At 54.3% G+C, this 19,280-nt stretch overlaps 1 protein-coding gene across 3 annotated transcripts in view; it reads right to left on the bottom strand.

Moving 5' to 3' along the window:
* MTMR4 (myotubularin related protein 4) overlaps positions 1-17,219 on the bottom strand; it is a 57,274-nt gene extending 40,055 nt beyond the window's left edge. The window contains exon 1 of one of the 3 annotated variants that reach the window (XM_051809517.1): positions 17,146-17,219. The gene's annotated coding sequence lies outside the window, so the exon portion shown is untranslated. Of the gene's footprint in view, positions 1-12,588; positions 12,850-15,885; positions 17,055-17,145 lie in introns of those variants that run through there. The other 2 variants (XM_051809518.1, XM_051809519.1) reach the window with 2 other exon arrangements.
* Between the last annotated feature and the right edge of the window lie 2,061 nt (positions 17,220-19,280).

The following is a 19,280-nucleotide window of genomic DNA, read 5'->3' as shown; positions in this document are numbered from 1 at the left end:
GAGAATTTCTTCCCAATATCCCACCTAACCCTGCCCTCTGGCAGGGGGAAGCCGTTCCCCCTTGTCCTGATACTCCAGTTCCTGATGCAGAGTCCCTCTCTGGCTTTCTTGTAGCCCCTTTCAGATCCTGGAAGGAGCTGTGAGGTCTCCACACAACCTTCTCTTCTCCAGGCTGAACACCCCCAGCTCTCCCCAGGCTGAACAGCCTATCTCCAAAGGGGAGGTGCTCCAGTCCCCTCATCAACTCTGTGGCCTCCTCTGGACTTGCTCCAGCAGTTCCACGTGCTTCTTATATTGGGGGCACCAGAACTGTACAGGGTATTCTAGGTGGGGTCTCACCAGAGAGGGGCAGAATCCCCCCTCACCTGCTGCCCACACAGCCCAGGGCACGGGGGTTTCTGGGCTGCCAGTGAACGCTGCCAGCTCATGTGGAGTTTTTTGTCAACCATCACCCCCAAGTCAGCCCAAACCCCAAACCCCCATGCTGTTATGCTGCTGTGCCCCCACGGCCAGGCCAAGAGCCCACTGCTCTCCCCATGGCTCTCTGGAGGGTCACAGGATGATGCTGGTGGGGCCAGGGGGCCGATGCCACCTGACACACCCGGGCTGAGGGAAGTAGAGAAAACAACTCACTTCACTCGAGCACTTTTACAGCTCGTAACTCCCCTGGAACTCTCAGTCCAGGAGCCAAACCCTCTGATAATGATGCCCTGTCAGAGGTGAGAACACTTGTAAAACCCTTAATTTGTTCCCTCCACAACCTCCTGCCATGTGACTCACACCACACTTCCTTACACAACCACACTGTGGCCTCCAGGGATCTTTGCCCCTCCTGGTGAGCAGCAGGGACCAGAGCAGGGTCTGGAAACCTCTGTCCCAGTTCACTGCAGATGCTGGAAGAGCCTGGGCCTGGCCAGGACAGAGCTCTGCCTGCAGAGCTGGCCCCGTCCTCCTCCAGGATGCTCAGCCTTGGCCCTGGCCAGACTGTCACACACATCAGTGACTGTCCTTTCCCAAAAACAGCACCTCTGGACTCAAACCCCCAGGTCTCCCTTCAACTGCAATCCAAGCCAAGGTGGGATAGAAACCGTAGGTGCACTGGAAATCCCAGTTCTCCACACAAACAACCAGGCTGCCAAAAACCGGGAGAATCCAAAAACCAGGAGAATCCAAAACCCAGGAGAATCCAAAACCCAGGAGAATAGTTTCCTCTCTCTCTGCCTCTCCACATCTCATGAAGGTGCCACGCAAGTCCAGAGCTGTGGATTTACAGGAGTCTTTGAGAAAAGCTTAAAGCCACACCTCCAGCACACCTGATTAACGACAGCAAGCTGGGAACATGGAACAACAATGGCACTCCCTGCCAGCACACCATGGGGAGCAGAGGTCCTGGGGGAGGGAGGGGGGATGCCCATCACACACAGGGGGATTTCAGACACACACATGGAGCTTTGGAAAGGTGGGAAAGGCAGTTACAGCTTTTCAGCTGGTCAGTGCAGCCAGAGAGGTGTCACAGAATCATGGAATGTGCTGAGTTGGGAGGGACCCCCAAAGGACCACGGAGTCCAACCCTCAGCCCTGCACAGACCCAGCCCCAAGAGTCCCCCCCTGTGCCCCAGAGGATCAGCCAAACCCTCCCTGAGCTCTGGCAGCCTTGGGGCTGTGCCCACTGCCCTGGGGAGCCTGGGCAGTGCCCAACCAGCCTCTGGGGAGAGAACCTTTGGCTGAGATCCAACCTGAGCCTGCCCTGACACAGCTCCAGCCGTTCCCTGGGGTGTCGTGGGTGCCCCAGGCGAGGTGGGTGGCCCCTGGCAGCTCCTCACTTCCCGCTGGGAAACTCGGTTTTAATTGCTCATAAAAGTGCAGCAATTGTTTGCAGTTGGAGCGAAGCTCTCTGTGCTCAGCTCCTGCCCCAGGCAGAGAGTTTTGCTTTAATTTCAGCTAAAATCGTAGAGTTAGTCCTGGCGCACTTAAAGGGGAAAAAATAAGTCCAATATTGAACAGGGGATGTTAGGAAAAAAAAAACCCAAAAAACAGGAACCCTTTTAACCTTATTGTGATCCCAAATGAAAGAGAAACAGTCATCTCAAGCCTCTCGACTAATTAGAGGCTAAAAATATAATTGTCAGACCCCACAGTTACATGCAAAGCAGATTGTATGGGATGGTCTTTGTTATTTTAAACAAAATTACAGTTCTGAGGGCTGTTTCTAATGAAGGCCACGACCAGCTGCTCTTCAACAACAAATCTCTTTTACTGCTGAATAACTACTAAAAAGAAAGGATGAGGCTACCAGAGCTCAGGAATGTCACAGCAGTACCAGATGATGGTGACAAGTTGCCAAAGTATTCAGATTGCTCTGGAAGGGATCATAATTTATGGGTCTAACCAGGGGCAAGGGATGAATTCCAAGATGCAGAATTACCCATGGATGAAGGGCTGCTGGAATTGCAGATTAGAGGACCCCACAGACACCTCCACATGAGCTGCTCACACAGGGACAGGCAAAAAGTCTGCTGCAATAATATATGACAGTAGTGGTGGCAGAGGGGATGGATTGGTGGCACTTCTGTCCCCAGCACTGCTGGGACCACAGCTACAGCTGACTCTGGGTGGCCAGAGCTCAGCCAGCATGTTTGGAGCAGGAACACCAATCCCATCTAGTAATCCAAAATAAAAACAGCTTGGATATGCAGCTTAAACCCCAAATATAATAATTAAAAAAATCCTTCAATATGCTGAAGTATTTATGCAAAATATCAGCTCTGGGCAACTCTGACAAGTATAGCTCTCAATCCAATTACTGGTAGATGAAGTTTCAGAATGGAATAAATTCCATCAAACTTATGGAAAAAGTTGTGCTTGTTGCTGCTTGGAGTACTTAAAATGGATTAAACAGTTAGATTTTAGTCCAGGTCTGAAAACACAAATCCCCTCCACAGGGTTCTGGGCAAGCAGAGCTGCCCATGGTGCCCTCAGCACATCCCACACCTCCAGCTGCTCTTCCCAAGGAGATCAGTGACTCGGGATCACAGAGTCCCACATCCAAAGTTATCCCACCAGGGAGATGTGGGAAGGGTAAGAGGAGTTGTCCCAGGGGAGGGGGGTACCTGCCATGGCACTGCAGAGCTGCACCTGCATGACCCATCCTGGGTGCTGGGAGACATTCTCAGGCCAACAGGGAGCAGGACATGGGTGTCACCACATTCCACCTTGGCTCACCCACAGCCACCAGGAAAAGGTCATGGCTTGCAAACCCTTCCTGGCCGTCCAACCAAAGAGCCAGCCCACGATTAAAATGCCCTGGAAGTGGGGTTTTTCTTCATATTTAAAAACAACCAAGACCTCTTTGAAGGCTGATTAGGCTCCACCTGCATTCCAAGGGGGAACATCTAGGTTTCAAACATGGGACTGTTCCCAAGAGCTCAGACCAGGACACATAAAGCAGCAATTTGCAGGACTGGGGTAGCCAGGAATGCTCCTGACTGCACAGCACCATCCTATGGGAGAAGGGCCCTCAAAAACACATCCAGAGGTGGCTGTGCTGGTCCTCGTGCCCATTCCCAGAGCAAGAGGATGTTGGAGGCTGGCCTTGGTTATGGAGTGACACAGGGAATACAGGGACAGAGTATCCAGCCCCGTGACTGAGCCAGGGATCAGGGGGGGGACACAAACAAGCACGTGCCAGCTGCAGAGGAGGGCAGGGGGATGTGTGTGTGAGGATAAGGTTACACAGAGCAACAGCAGGATGGAAAGCAGAGCTCCCTTGGGAGAGCAAATCCCTAAGGAAGGGCTGAAGGAACGGCAGAGCAAGGGAGAGAATGGGCAGAGCAAGTCCAGGATTTCAGGAGCACAACTGCCAGGGAGTCAAACCACCCAAATGGCCAAGGGGGGTGAGAATGATGTGGAGATTTTGCCAAGTTCAAGGTTTTTGCAGCAGCAGTTCCAGGCTGAGGAGATGAAGGACTTCACTCTGAATGGGCTACATCCAAGGGACTTACCATGGAAATGGGGAAAAATGTCAGGCCCAGGGGGTGAGTGGAGCAGAGGGGAACTCTGCCTTGAACAGGGGAGAAACTACACAGCATGGGGGGGATTCAGAGGCAGGGGAGAAATTAAGAATAGGGGGGAAGGGGAGTAGTGTCACAGGGAAGAACAGACAGAACAGGACCAGAGGTGAGAGGACAAGCCAGAGAACATGTGCCTGGTGCAGGGAAAGGAGCAGTGTGTCCTGGCAACTGGGGTGAACCAGGAGCTGAACTGGGGTAGGGACCCTGGGGCAGGAGCAGCACTGGGGTACAGACAGGTTTGGGGTCATGCCAGTGAACGGTGTAGAAGTGAGGACTGCTGGGGGTGGAATAAACAGCCCTGGAAGGAAGGATGCAAGAATGTAGAAGAGGGTGTGGAGGGAGCTGGAGGGGGAAATGGGCAAACAAGATCAGAGCTTGGGGGAGGAAAATACCACCAGAATTCAAAAAATGCCAAACTCGATAGGCTGGGCCAAGGATGCACCTGGAGCAAAGACCTGCCAGTCACCTCTGTGTCAGGGGACAGCTGAGCCTGGGGACACCATCAGTGGTCTAATGACAACTTGTTTTGCGGAAGAGTGAAGAAACAGGGGAGGGGGAGATCCTTCTGGTGCACCCAAGCCACAGGACCACATCCCCAGCAGCATTCTGTCTGTCCCACCCTTTCCTCTGCCACCTCTCGCTCAGCCAGGAGCCAAGAGAGATGGATACACAGAGGAGCCAGAAAACAGTTTATACCACGTGCAAGATGGAACAAGATGATCTTTAAGGTCCCTTCCAAGCCAGGCATTCTGTGATTCTATGAGGTGGTGGTACATGGGCAGATTGACAGACCCCAGCTCGGAGGGTCCAGCAGTGCCACCGAGATGCCATCAAGGTGTACAGGATAATGAGGGAAGAGAAGGCTTTGCCAGACCCCTAACGAGCACTGCCATCCATCTCTGCAGTGGCTTTCAGCATAATTAATTCCAGCAGCCTGCCTGCCTGCCAGCTGACTCCACTCTTTACATTAATGACAGTGAAATCCCAGTTTCAAGGGGAAAACAGCGACTGCAAAGGAAACAGAGCCAGGAGCACGAGCGGGATCACCTCCCTTCCCTTCCCAAGGCTGTGACACAGCCCCGGCGCCGGGGCAGCCGGTGGCACCAGGTGGCAGCAGCACACAGGGGATGCTCCCTTGCCAGGGCAGCCTCTGCCTCCTCCTTCGCCTTCCCAAGGAGCTGGCAGGGAACAGGGACTGGCAGAGGCTCTGCCATGGCCGTGCTGATTCATTTCCCATCCCAGCCAGGGAGAAGCCCGAGGCAGCAGCAGAGAGCAGGACAGACCCCTCATTCATTTCAGCGAGGGCACATGGAGGAGCCATGGGCCGAGAGAGCCCCCGCTGCCCCCGTGCCATCCCTGCCCTCCGGGCCTTTCATCCCGAGCTGGCAGGGAAGGGATTCAAAGCTAAGGCTCCAAGCTGAACTCCATAACCATCACACTTGACAGAGACAGGAAGCACAGCTTTGGCAAACATTTCCCAAGTCCCCTGTAACTCCAGCCCGTTGTTCTCCAAGCTTTGTTTGCTTTTCTTTTAAAAAGCAGTTGGGACATTTCAAGTCACAATTAAGCCTTTATTCAAGTACAAACAATTGCCTGGTCCCTACCCAAAGCAGTGCAGATGGACCCATCCCAGCTGCAATCCAGGCTCCTGCCTGCTCCTGGGGGTCCTGCAGCCCCGGAGGGAGGGATGTGTGGGTGCTGGGCTCCCTCTCACCCTGCCCTGGCAGTGCCTCTCTCCTCACCGTGCACTGATCTGAACTCAGTCTCAGGAAGGAAGCAGCAATAGCTTCAAGGAAATGGTGCCTGCACTACTGAGGTCACATCCCAAGTCTCCAGGCTGGAAAAGTACTGTCTAAACTGCTCTCTGTGCAAACACTCAGATCTCGTTATGCATGAGGAGAATTCACCTTTTAATTCCTGTCAGCTTGGGGAGTCTCTGACAGCCGTGGTTTTCTTTGAAAAGCAATCTTTGTGACTGCAGAAAAACATGAAATATGTGACCCAAATGCACCAGAAGGCTCTGAAATCTCTCCCCCTCTCCACCCCACAACAGCTTTTCCCAGCTGAGCTCAGGGCTCTCCGGAGCATCCACCTGCAACATCCTTGCACTCAACATGTGGGTATTTTAAAACAATTTCAACCAAACAGCAGCAACACAACTTCAGCCCTGCTGTTTTTATAAATATAACTATTATTCTTTTATACAGGTGCATAAACAGACCCATCTGGAATTACTTTAGGACTCCTAGGGTTTCTGAGGCATCTGCCTGCAGCCAGAGGACAGGATGGATGGGGGAACTATAGCCCTTGGTAAAGGCAGCTGGACACCTCTGGCATCCAAACTGGTACCTGCCTGCAAGGATCTGGATCCCCACTGGGACAAACAGGCAGTAGAAACAGCGTCTGAAAGAAAAAAATACTGCTGTTATTCCAGGTGATCACATGCCCTGTAATGGTCCTGTAACAGTACTGGGGTTCACAGCCCTGTGACAGCTGCAATTCCAGCTCCTGGACTCTGGAATCACGTGCTGCTGGCCAGAACTCCAGGCCAGAGCCCACGTGCCCTCATTAACAGACAAAATTTCTAGGAGAGCCTGTTTTCTCCAAGAACAGTTTTCTTCTATGGGAATAAAACAAAGCATTTTTTAGTAACACACATAAACACATATGTGCAAAAGCTACGACTAAACCACAGCAGGTTTGGGAGGACAACAAAGCATCAGGATTTCTTCTCTTGGCTCACCCAAACCAAGCCCAGTTTCCCCAGCAGCCTCCCCACAACCAGCTGCCCTAAGGAGGTGGATCCTGCACCAGGATCTGCAGTGCTGACAGCGATGTCCAACCCTTGAAATGGGGCTGGGAACACACATCTCTGCTGAACACTCCTGGTGGAAACCCAGCTTCTCTTCAAAACTTGCCATAATTGTGCCACCATCAAATGAATTTCCCATGTCCCCCTTCCCCAGGAGCAATGGGTCCCTGCTCAGGTTTCTACCATGACGATACAGAAGACCACAAGAGGAGAGGGAAACACTTGAGAGCTGTTACTAATAAGTTAAGAACTCAGTTGGGATTACATATCCAACCTGAGCATGGTTGGCTCTCATGGAAACCCTGGGTCTGTGGGCAGCACCTCCAGATGGTTTGTTATGTTGACAGCCTGGACACCCTCCATCCTTCTGGCACTGTGGAGAGAAGCCTTCTGAGGGCTTGTGTTGCCACTGCTCCTCTTCCCAACCAGGCAATGAACTTGGAAACTTGCTGTTCATGAGGCTTTTCTGGGGGTGGTATCCCTCCCAAAACCAAGCAATACCTCACCTGGCCTTGAACAATTCTGCTTCACCCAAATTGGTTTAAGAAGGTTGAAGTAGGTCCCCTGGTCTTTAATTTCCAGGTATCTGGAGCCTGCAAAAATGCTTTGTACTTCGGCAGTGGAAAATCCCATGGAGGGACTGCCTTGCACACTGACCTGCTTTCATTAATAACCTCACCTCAAAGGATGTGGGCAGGTCAGCAACTTCAGCTGAGCTTAAGTGCTCCCATCCCTGCTCTCCACCACGAGCTTAACTGCTGCTAAAAACAGCTCTGGCCATGCCGGCCGCTCCAAAGGCACTCTTAGAAAGGGAAACCCCCAGCCAATCGATCCAAGGGAAGGGAAGGCAATTGGATATATATATATAGCAAGTCCCCAGCTTATCTAGCAGCAAGAGCTGCTCACATTCACACACTCTGTCCCTTCCTGCTGCCAGCTTCCACCAGCACGGGGGATGAAGGCGGCCACATGCTGGGCTCGGCACTGAAAGGAGCCTGAGGATTTATACTCATCTGCTGCAATTCACACGAGGTTTTATCAAGGCCAGGAACAGAGCCTGGGATTTATTACGGTTATCCAAGGGAAGAGCACTCATTAGGGATCAAATTCCTGCCTCTAAAAGGTTTAGGAGAAAACTGAAATGCATCAGACTGGCTCTACTTAAGATAAATCTCAGGAAGCAATGGGGTTTTTATCGTCTTTGCCCAGATAGGAGGCAGTTCCCTTCCTCCCATCAGTGCATCACTGACTGGCACAGGTGGAACCCCATGGCTGCTGAAACCAGTGGCAGTCCCAGCCAAACCCAGGTTTTCCCCAGTGCTGTGTATCCACTCCAGCTCACACTCTGCCACACAGGTCAGACCCCGAGCTCCAGCACCACAGAACAGGCTGAGTGGAAAGCTGGAATCACAGCACCCGGTGAGGCACCTTCCCACTTCCCAGCTCCCATGGCTCCAGTATCAACCCTCTGCTGTAGGATTTTGGGGGGTGGGAGGAAGCAGGAGCAGCAGCACGAGGGCAGTGGGATCCCACCCACTGGGCTGCTGCTCCCCAGGGAATTCCAGCAGAGGAACCCGCTGCTCGTTCCGGCTTCGGTTTTGGCTGCTTCGTCATGAGTAAAACACGCTGAAAATGTGACTTCCTCTTCTACAGACCTATTGAACCTTTTTGGAGAAGTCTAAGGAACTTCCTCTTGTATTTTAATAAAAGACAAGCTCACAGGAAGAACGGTTCCTGTCATACTTCTGGGAATTCCTCTAGTAAAAACACCTATTGAAGAAGGAATGATGCAGTAGGAGAAAGGGAGGTGGAGGGGGTCACTTTTCACCAAGTCTGTGGTTTATTATAAAACAAAACTGTGAGTCCACTTTACAGCACAAACCCACTTTTACTTCCTCTTTTACCTCATTAAGCAGCAGCAACGAAAGCTCTGCACAGTTTCCTAATGAGCCAGATCTGCACAGAACCCCTGCATTCGAGAGTTTCATATTAAAAACATAATCTCCCTTTGCTCTCCTTGCTGAACAAAACAGGCTCTGTCTAGGATCATCTTATCCAGCATCCAAAGGTGCTTGGCCACGTCTTTTCCTTTGGAAATGCACACGTGAGGCAGCAGAGAGGGATCCATCTCCCTGCTGGCACACCGGGAAGGGTGGCACTCCCTGAAGACTGTGAATATATTGACTTTTAATTTATAGAAAGGGGAAAGAGCAAAGATCGGGGTAGGTAAGACATGACCTCATGCCAGCCTGACAAGAGCAAGGGACACCAGGGAGGGTTTGCTAGCACATCCCAGCCCTGGCATCCACTCCCCCATGGATGTGCATCCAGCCCTGCTGGCTCCCTGCTGGTACTGTGCCATTCCCCCAGCCTGCAATCTGTCTCCAGGCTGCCCTATAACGAGCACAGCACCTTGGATGCTCGAAGCTACCGTCTCTCCCAGAGGGAATGGTCAGGGGTGTGAGTCAGCCACAGGCACTAAAAAGGATGCAACCAATCCTTCAGGCCGCAGCAGGCCTGTTCACTCCGTTCTGATCGTTTATTATCTCAAAGCCCTGCAGAGGTTTCCCTGCAGGCCCTGCTCCTCCCTTAGTCCATCAAATCTCAGCCTGAGGCAGCTCCATTAATTAGCCCTTCTGCAACCAGACTCATCCCTCGCCTTCAGCAAGCAGCAAAGCTCCAACACGGTTCCTCACGCTCCCAAAGGGCTGTGGGACACAACATCGCCCAGGAGCAGAGTCAGCATCATGACTGAGTGTTTATGGCAAAGACCAGCTGTGCCCAGGTCACCCCTCCAAAGATGCTGCCCCCCAAATCCCACTCTGTTCTCACCAGGCCCGGCAGACGCCCACTCCAGGGATGGCAGCTGAGGAGCAGAAACGGAGCTGTCATGGAGCAAAGCTGCTGCAGCAACAGCTTTGCTGGAGGGGACGTTTCCCCTGCGGGCAGAGGAGCAGTTGGCACTGCCCTGGGAGATGGTGCAATGTGGCAAAGCCACGGGGAACGTCTGGGACTCTCTCTTGGATCCCCTCGGGGGTTTCTGCACCGACCTCCAATGCCTGGGAGACTCTTCCCTCAGCCCTTCCCTCACCCCTTCCCTCACCACAGCACTTCTAAGGAACACCTCCTGGGCTCCTGCCACCATGTGCCCTTTAGGAACAACAAGAATGCACCACAGGTTCAAAACCCCCCGGAAAACGAGGACTTCACAGCACAAACCAGCACTTCCCCTTGGAAATCAAGGGACTTTCTCTTCCCGTGGGCAGCCATACCCACACACAAAAGCTCAGTGCACATCAACATCAGACATTCAGAGCACAATATAGTTTCACTTGCCCAAGTTCAGAGGTACCAAGGCCCTCAGCAGGGCTGCAGTGTGGGAGCTAGAGCAGGAGCAGGAAGGATATGCAGCACTGGGTTATCCTGGGGATGATAAAACTCGTAAATCTAGAAATAAAAGTACTTTATAAAGGCACTGTACCCTGTGAGCTGTAGTACCAACTGAGGTTGGCAGTGCCAGAGCTGGCACCAGTACCAAAATTCCCCATCACCTGGTTATCAATCAGCTCAGCCAGGCTACAACTGCTTTGTGAAGAGCCACTGCTGATCTCAGCTCTTGTCCCTCTTCCTGGACACTGTATTATTCCCTCTTCCTGCAAAAGGAAAAGGGGCAGCAGGCAGAGCCCCTGGAACTTTGTGGAAACCAGGTCCAGACGGGGATTTCCTTGCTGCAAACAAGGTGAGATTTCTCATTGCCCAGACTCCCTCTTGCTATATCCACATCCTCTGGCTGGGATTGCACACACATCCATGGCCTCTGGATATCACCTGCTGTGCAAGAAACAGGGGGCACTGGGAGCTTTCCTTTCCTAGAGAAGACACCTCTTGTAAAGGGGTGGATCTGAAAAACACAAGCCAGGAGCTCCCTGACAGAGAAATACTGACAGAGAAATACTGACAGAGAAATACTGACAGAGAAATACTGACAGAGAAATACTGACAGAGAAATACTTTCTAGAAGCAGTAGATCCCCCCTTCCTCTCCAGGCAGGTGATGAACAGTCCCATGCAGGTGATAGAGGCATTTGCAGAGGACTGAGAAGAAGCAGGCACGTTGCCTAGGAGCACAAAGGATCCAAATACACAGAAGGAAAAGCTGATACCCCAGAAAGAGGAGCCAGAGTTAATCCCTTTGCAGGGCTCCCAACCATCCCGCTGTCCATTGGGACTGGAGGGAATTGGCTGCACGGCAGGCACAGGGGCAGACATTCATCACACCAGAACTCAGCAGCAGCTCCCCAAGTCATAAGGACCTCACCTTTCAAAAAATAAAGCAGCACTGAACTTTAGCATCAAAGGAAATAAATCCCACATCGAGAGGACATAAAAGTCTCAGGCGTGACAAACCCTGGAGTCACCCTGGAGGAGCACTGGAGAGGGAATGTGGGGCTGACAAGGGCCCAGACCTACCCAAGGGCATAGGAAAGCTGTCATGAGGACTCCAAAACATGAACTGTACTTCAGCACAGCCAGAGGGAAAATTTAACACCCCGGGTCACTGGGAATGCACAGCAGACACAGCACCCTCAGTGGTACAAATGGCATCTTGAACAAAATCTCTGGTGCTTCCAGAGGAGCTCAGCAAATCCCACTTTGCTGTGCATCTTCCCACCAAGCCCCCAAACACACCACAGCTGGACTTCCCCCCCCCAGTCCCAGCCCTGGCACACACAGGCTGCTCTGCTCCACATCTGCCTTCAGCCTCGTGCCTGAAGAGACTCATTTCCACTGCCCCAAGCCTGACCTCCAGGGCAGCACAGGCCTTCTGGCCTGTGCCCAGATGCCGTGGGCTTGCTCCAAAGTTTTCAGCAAGAACAGAACATTTTAGCCCTTGGAAAACCCAGTCTGCTGTCCAGGAAGGAAGGCAGAAGTGCCTTTGGCACAGGGGCAGCAGGAAGGGGGGGCAGTGTGGCTGGAAAGCAGAAGGGAGTACAAGCCCAAACGGTGCTGACTGGGGTGAGAAGCAAAAATTCCGGGGCTCCTCACATCCTCCTAAAGCTACACCTGAGCACCCAGGGTCACGAGGGGCCGCTGGGTGACGATGGTGCCAGGTGGTGGTGGCAGCCAAGGCGCTGCAGGAAGCACGGGCATGACCCCAGGGCAGGCAGCCAGGCTCTCCCCAGGTACCCTCAGCAAAGTGTTCCCCAGACTGGGTGTAGGTGCCTCATAAACGAGATACTAAACGGCACAGAGGCTCCTCCTGTTCCCATTAAGACTCTGGGACAGATTCCACCTGGCTCTGTCCCACTGGTGGCCCTGAGTGCTACATGCCAGTCATGCTCCTGCAATAAAGTGACTTCCGCCGAGTATTTTGAAAGATTTAAAAAAAAAAAAAAATAAAAAATTTATTGTGAATCCAGGCAGCACAGTCTGAACAACAGAGGCAACTGAATAGATTCATGCTGCATTGCCACAAGGCACTCATCCACTCGGGGAAAGCTGGCTACTTCAACAAGTTTCTAGAATAAAACAAAACAACAAAACCCTCTGAAGCTTCCAGAAGGAACAATGCAAACTGCAGCCCTCGCTCGGAGCAGTCCTGGGCTCCACCAGGGACCATCAGGGAAAGGCTGGCAGGGTCTAAGCAATTGAACTGACTGCAGAGTAGAAATGCTTTGAGGGTCCTTACCATAAAGCTGTCACTCACCAGCAGTGCCATGTTCGAGCACATTCTGCCAGAGAGCAATTCCACAATTTCATTTTGCAGTGAAGAACTGGTCAGGTTGGAAAAGGCACAACGACTGCGTTGCCCAGTCAGTGCTGCTCAGGCAGCATGAAATGGCAGAAAGCTGAGCTCCAGAGAACACCCTGCTGCAATTCTGGGCTTAAGTTCAGCTACAAGACTTTGCCCCCAAGCAGATAAGTTGGGACTCGTGTCTGCCTCTGTCCCTGCTGCCAGCACAGGCTCCTCCAAAGTGGGGAGGAGCTGACAGTGGTCAGCAACCTCAGCTAAAGGCACCAGCTTTGGCTCTCGTTCAGTCTCAGACAGAGGCACCCAATATATCACCTGGACTTTGCCATCAGAACATTCCCATCCACCTTATATCTGGCAAACCCCATTCCCAAGGTTTAGGTAAACCTCAATCCCCATCACCATCCTTCCCATCTCCGTGGGGGGATCAGACCCACTCTCTTGCAAGGGCCATTGTGGTATTTCTGTCCCCCAGGAAAAGAAATGTTGGCAAAAGCAAAACTCCACCGTGCACGGCTGGACCAGGGACCTTCCTGGGAACGTAGTGCCTGAGATCAGCTGTGTCAAACACCCTGCTGAGCAAACACCCCACCTAGAAGATAAGCAACAGGACCCAGGAGGGCAGGTAGATCAGTAATGCTCTCCATCAGAGACTGAAGGGAATAAAGGGCCTACAAATGCTCACAACATAAAAGGAAACCTCTGAGGCCAGAAACGTGATACACGTTGAAACAGAATATACTGACACACAACTCTCCTCTCTTGGGATAGGTTCTGGGCAAGCTTTTCCCTTTTGAAGAAGAAATTTCAGGGCTTCTCAACAGAGAAAGAGTAACACGGTCAAAATACTAAGTGACAACGAAGTCCCTGCTGTTGCAGAGCTGCTCTGAGGGTGCTCTGTGTGCTGTTTAGGTTTGCTGTTGCTCTGTCCCACTAAAGTTTTCTCTGCTGGGAACGGCAGATGCTGCTCCCAAGCCCACCACGCACAGATCGCTGCAGAGAGATGCTGCAAAACAAATCCCAGGCAAAACTATTCCCACAGTCCAATCCCCATCCCTCCTGGGAAGGGGCTCCTCCAGCTCCGAGGCAAACCCAGGTATGACAGAGCAAAGGGCGGCTCCACATCAACCCTCAGCACGAGGAAGTCCCGACAGACCCAAACCTCCACGTGTGTCAGACCCTCAGCAGCACAGGACTGGCCAGACCAGAGGTAAATGCAGGAAAGTTGGAGGGAAAGAGATGGCAGGGAAGGGAAGAGGGGTGAGGTGCAGCCCAAAGAGCTCAGGCCTTGAGACAATGGCTCCCCAGCAGCAGCACAGGCTCTCTGGCAGGAAAATGGGCTCATTTCAAGCAGGATTCAAGCCCTCAGCTCCATTTCAGCTCCCATTCCCAGGGAAAAGAGCCGATTTCCCCGCGCAGGCGAGAAACCAGGCGCTGCTCCAGGGAACCCAGCACGACGGTGCACTGCTGCTGCCAGAGCCCTCCAAGCCACCCCGACCTCTGAGGCTCTGGCTGCAAAGCTGAAGCACCTCGGTTTCCTCCCGTGCAGAAATTCCCCATCCCTCATGGAAAGCATCCCCAGTCCCTTGGATTCGGCTCCGGGCCGCGAGGTGTGGATGAGGCTGTACCAGACAGGAACCAACCCCCCTGGAAAGCAGGGCCTGAGCAGGCATTTGCTATTTATAAGCTAATCATCTGATCCCTCCGAGGGGAAATCCTATCCTTTGGGACTGTTGGGAGCTCAGGGAACTGCGGGAGTGCCGGGGAAGAACAGAAGGGAAGCAATTACAGCAGCGGGGAGTGACCAGACAAAATTCCTCCCCGCTCCTCCGTGCCATCCTCCTGGAGAACGGGCCAGGGATTACGAGCAGGGATTAATCTGTTACGCTAATTTGCTAAGAGCAAAGTAATTTTTTAAATAGCTCTGGTCTCCATTCATCATTATCTAAAAAGGGCCCTGATCTAGTTCTGCAAAGAGCAGTAAGAGTCTCACGTTAAGAGCCTGCTGGAAATCCAGGAACACGTGGATGGAGCTGCCTTGGAAGGTGGAAAAGAAAGGTATGAGCTTTCATAATTGCTTGGTAGTTATTAATTCCCGGGGGAACATGCCTGTCCTGGGAATTGAGTGTGATGTGCAAGCACTGATTTTACCGTTCCTGTTAACATTTCTCCCTGATGGAAATAATCTGGGTTAGATGACACTGCTGGATTCTGCTGTGAAACAATGCTCAGTCATCTCCAACACCACTGCACACACTCAGTGCAATCCCAAAACAATCCCAGCTCTCTCTAACCTCCTTTTTCTTCACCTATCAAGGTATTACTGAGAACAAGCCTCTCCCTCAGCTGACAGCAGCCTCTAAAACAGAGGAGAGAGAGGAGGAGTGGAAATAGCTCCATCTCAAACGGCACAGATCTCTTAGAGGAGAAGGCCCAATTCCTGGAGCAATCCTCACAAACTGGGTGGCCAAGAGCCACGCAGGCCTGGTACCTGCCTCCAGGAGAGCAAAGCTCAGTGAGATGTAGGGACCAGGACAGGGAAGGGCTGCTCACATCATTCCCTGCGCTCCCGCCGGGACAAGGGAGACTTTGAGAAGCCCCACGTAAACAAAAAACAAAAGCAGGCCAGTGCATATTTGGCAGATCGAGATCACAGTAAAAGCTGGCAGAGCAGCCTCCTCCAAAGCAAGATCTACCCCTAAAGCTTCCCTTGATTTGGATTTTGGGGGTTTTTTCCTTCCTTTTAGCTTCTTACAGCCTAACCTGACAGGTAAGTGACACTGCTGTTGAGACAGAAGGGCCGAAAGGACCCTGCCACAAAACCCACAGCAACGATACCTCTGAGGAAATGTCCCTGTTCAGGCTCTCTCAGATGCATTAAATAACTGTCACAGCCAGAGAAAGATTCCCACAAACACAGCAAAAGAAAGGGGAACTCAGATGTTCCTAGAAATTAATAAGTGAAACTTTTCAATTTATTTCCCAGTCTTCATCCCAGTTGACTTAGAAATCCATCCTCCAGCAAACTCCCTGAAAGACATCAGAGCTACCTTACAGACCCCCCAAGCAGAGCAGACCCCAGGACTCCGGGGGCTGCCAGCCCAGCTGCTTTTATTAAAAAAAGGAAAATATGGAGACTCCATGTAAAAGCTGGCCACCCATACAAAGTCATCACTGACTCTGGGAAGCTTGTTCTCATGCTTGAAGCTCTATCACTTAAAAACATACATTTTGGGTTGCATGCACACGTACCACCCCCAGCCAGACTGAATTCCCAGTGTCCAGCCTCTGTCCTCCACATGCAGACTGGCCAGATCTCCTCTCAAGTTCTTGCTAGAGGAAGCAGATGGAGTTCTCAGCACCACATGGCAGCTTTTTTCACCTTTAATCCCAACATCTCTGAACTCTGCAGTTTTCCACCAGCTCTGAACCACACACAGGCACCAAACCCAGGGGCAGCAGTGTTTGCACCAATGTTGGAGCTGATCTAATGCTCCCTCTCCTCCTCCTCCTCCTTTACAGTGAGGGTCCAAAGCCCACCTCCAACCTGGCTTTCTGCATTCAATATATCCATAACCTCAGGCAAAAAATCCTGCTTCCTAGGACAGATACCACTCCTCTCTCCCTTATCTCTCCATCCCCATTACAGACTCTTCCAGAATAGTTTGTTTTCTCTGGTAAAACACATGTGGCCTCCCCAAAGTCCAGTGCCAAACTAACCAGACCCCTTGTGTTGGATCTCCACTTCCCATTTTCCACGCAGCACCCTGAGCTTCCCATGCACTTCCTCAGCTTTTTAGCTGCAAAATTCCTTCAGGTCACTGCCAAAATCACCAGCAGGACCCTTATGAGACTGTTGACATACTGTCCTCAGTAACGTCCTAGGAACCCCCAATTTCACACGGACTATTTGGAGTTCATCCCCCTTCAGTTAATTCAGCAGGAAAACCCAAAGGCATCGTTGCAGACGCTTTAGGGAAGTCAATGTTGACAACACAGCGGCAGCTGAGGGGGTTCGAAATAAATGTCCAACCTGCAACACCACCAAACTAGGGCCAGAACTAGCTCCTGCCCAGCACGGAGGGGAGGCACCTGCTCCAAAAACCCAACTCCGCGTGACCTCCGGGGGGTAACCGGGTGCGAACAAGAATCAGCTCCCCGGCGGCACAAGAACCTCCCACCCTCCAGGCGCTTCCAGGCGGGATCTCCAGGGAGAGGGGGAGCGAGCGGGGCCCGCGGGCTCGGCCCAGGGAAGGGCCCAGGCCCCGAGTGCCGCAGGGCCGGAGCGGTGCAGGGCAGGGCTGTGGCGGCCAACCCGCCCCCGCCCGGTGTGGCGGAGGGACCGCCGCCTCAGCGCTGCCGCCGCCGGGCGGTGCCGCCCCTCACGGACAGGCCCCGGGGAGGCCGCGCTGCCCGGGCGGCGGGGAGGAGGAGCGGCAGCGCCGGGGCGGCGGGAGGGGGTTCCCGGCGGCCCCCCCGGTGCCCCCTGCCCCCGGTGCCCCCCGGTCTCACCTGCCCCGTCGCGGCGGGTCCCGCCCGGCTCCGGCCGCGCCGCTCCCGCCTCTGCCGCGTGCGGCTCCCGCCCGGCCCCCCCGCCACCGGCGCGCGCGCCGCCACCAATCAGCGCCCGGCACCGCCGGCGCCCCCGGCCAATCAGCGCCCGGAACGCGTCCCCGCCCAGCGCCGCCGGCTGCCAGGCCACGCCCCCCGCGGCTCCCGCCAGGCCTATCCCGTGACACGCGGGGGGGGCGGGACCCGGCGCCGGGCGGCCAATGAGAAATCACAGCGCGTCCCGCCGCGGCCAATGGGAGGCCGCGCGGCGCTTCCCCTCAGGAACGGGCGAGGGGGGCCGGGGTGTCCCGTCACGTGACCGCCCGGGACCGGGACCCCCCTCAGCCCTCACCGGGACCGGCCCGAGGAACCCCCGGGCACGAGGGACCCCCGGCCCGGGGCATCAGGGACCGCCGGCACTCGAGCCCCTCACGGCGGCGCCGCCTCCGGTGCCCCGGCCGGGGCGGGATGGCGCGGGGAGGGGGGAAGGGTTGGCTCAGGGCCAGGCCTCGCTGCCTGCGGAGCCACCGGGACGGTCAAGGGAGCGTGAGGCCTCACCGTTCTATCGCCCCTTTCTGTCGGCCCGCATCCAGCCCCGGTCAGCTGCTGCATCCCTCTGCCTCCCAAGGGTGGATGTGCATCCCCGAGGCTGGATGTGCATCCCCGAGGCTGGATGTGCATTCCAAGGATGGATGTGCATCCCAGGGGGTGGATGTGGCTCCCAAAAGTGGATGTGCATCCCAAGGGTGGATGTGCCTCCCCCAGGATGGATGTGCTTCCCTGGGTATAGATGTGAATCCCTGGGGCTGGATGTGCCTCCCCCAGGGTGGATGTGCCTCTGTCCCTGTCCCTAGGTTTCCCCATCCTTGGCGTTACTTCTACCATTCCCACCCAGGTCTCGCCTTGTGCTCAGCCTGCCCCACTGATGTAGTTCTGGGGCAATCCCAGGCTTTCTCACAGCCCAGGTTTTACATTCCAGGCTCCTGCGGGATGGAAACAGGGCTGCTGGGCCCGTGTGTGCATCACGGAGTCACAGGAGGGATGTGGTTGGAAGAGACCTCTGGAGATCACTCAGTTCAACCCTGCTGCCAGGGCAGGGGCACCTGGAGCAGGTGACACAGGGAGGTTTGGAATGTCTCCAGAGAAGGAGACTCCACGCCCTCCCTGGACAGCTGTTCCAGGATGAGGTGCTGCTGCCCGAGGTGGTGTCTCCCTGTGGCCCCTGGAGGGGATGAGCCAAGCCCAGACCCAGACAGGTCTGGAGGGTTTGGGGGGTGTGCACGAAGGGATGTTGGTCCTTGGCACAGGACAACCTTCCCTGCCTGGCACTGGGGCTGCCAGCTGTGAGTGCAGCTGCCCCATGCCTGGCTCTGAGAGGGCTGGGAGCTTCCTCCCTTCCCAGCAGCTGCTGGGTCCATGCAAATGCATTCCCTGGTGCAATTTTTCTGGGCTGGCAAAAGGGGGAGGTGGGTGGTGGCGGGGGAAACCTCTGGGCTGGAAAATGAAGGAGGGAGCAGCACCCTGGGTTGGCAATGGGGCAGGGGGAGCACCCAGAGGAGGTGATGGGGAAGGGGAGCATCCAGGGGAGGTGATGGGGAAAGGGGAGCAGGTAGAGGGGTGATGAGGAAGAGGAAGCACCCGGAGGGGGTGGTGGGGCAGCTGGAGCTGTGACATGGGGCTGATGGTGCCACCCTGCAGACAAGCTGCTCCAGAACATGGGGAAAGTCTGTGGAGCATGTGAACAACCCACTGACCTCTGGGCTGCTGGGCCACCTGCTGTCCCAAGGGGTTCTGAGCCTCAGTGGGGTGGAAGAGGTGCAGGATCAATGCAGGATGTGCGTGGATAGGCTCAGCTCCTCATTGACACCGTGCTCCAAGGGCCCAGCCACATCTCCACTGACAGCCTCAGGATGGCACCTTGGCCGAGCAGCTGGGCCTGGCTGCTGACTTGGGTGAGTGATGAGGGGCCATCGGCTGCTCCCAGACATGCTGGGGCTCCCAGAACCTCCAGTGGGATGCTGGAATGGGTCCCAGCCCTGGGGAGTGTCCAAGGCTGGAAAGCAAGGGGCAGTTGGGTGTCTCCGGTGTCACTGCTC

Source organism: Manacus candei, unplaced genomic scaffold (assembly GCF_025592945.1).
Source record: "Manacus candei isolate 608988 ecotype Guabito, Panama unplaced genomic scaffold, ASM2559294v1 h1tg000076l, whole genome shotgun sequence".
Lineage (NCBI taxonomy): Eukaryota > Metazoa > Chordata > Aves > Passeriformes > Pipridae > Manacus > Manacus candei.
Note: the sequence above shows the minus strand (reverse complement) of the source record. Positions and strands in the feature narration are given on the sequence as shown.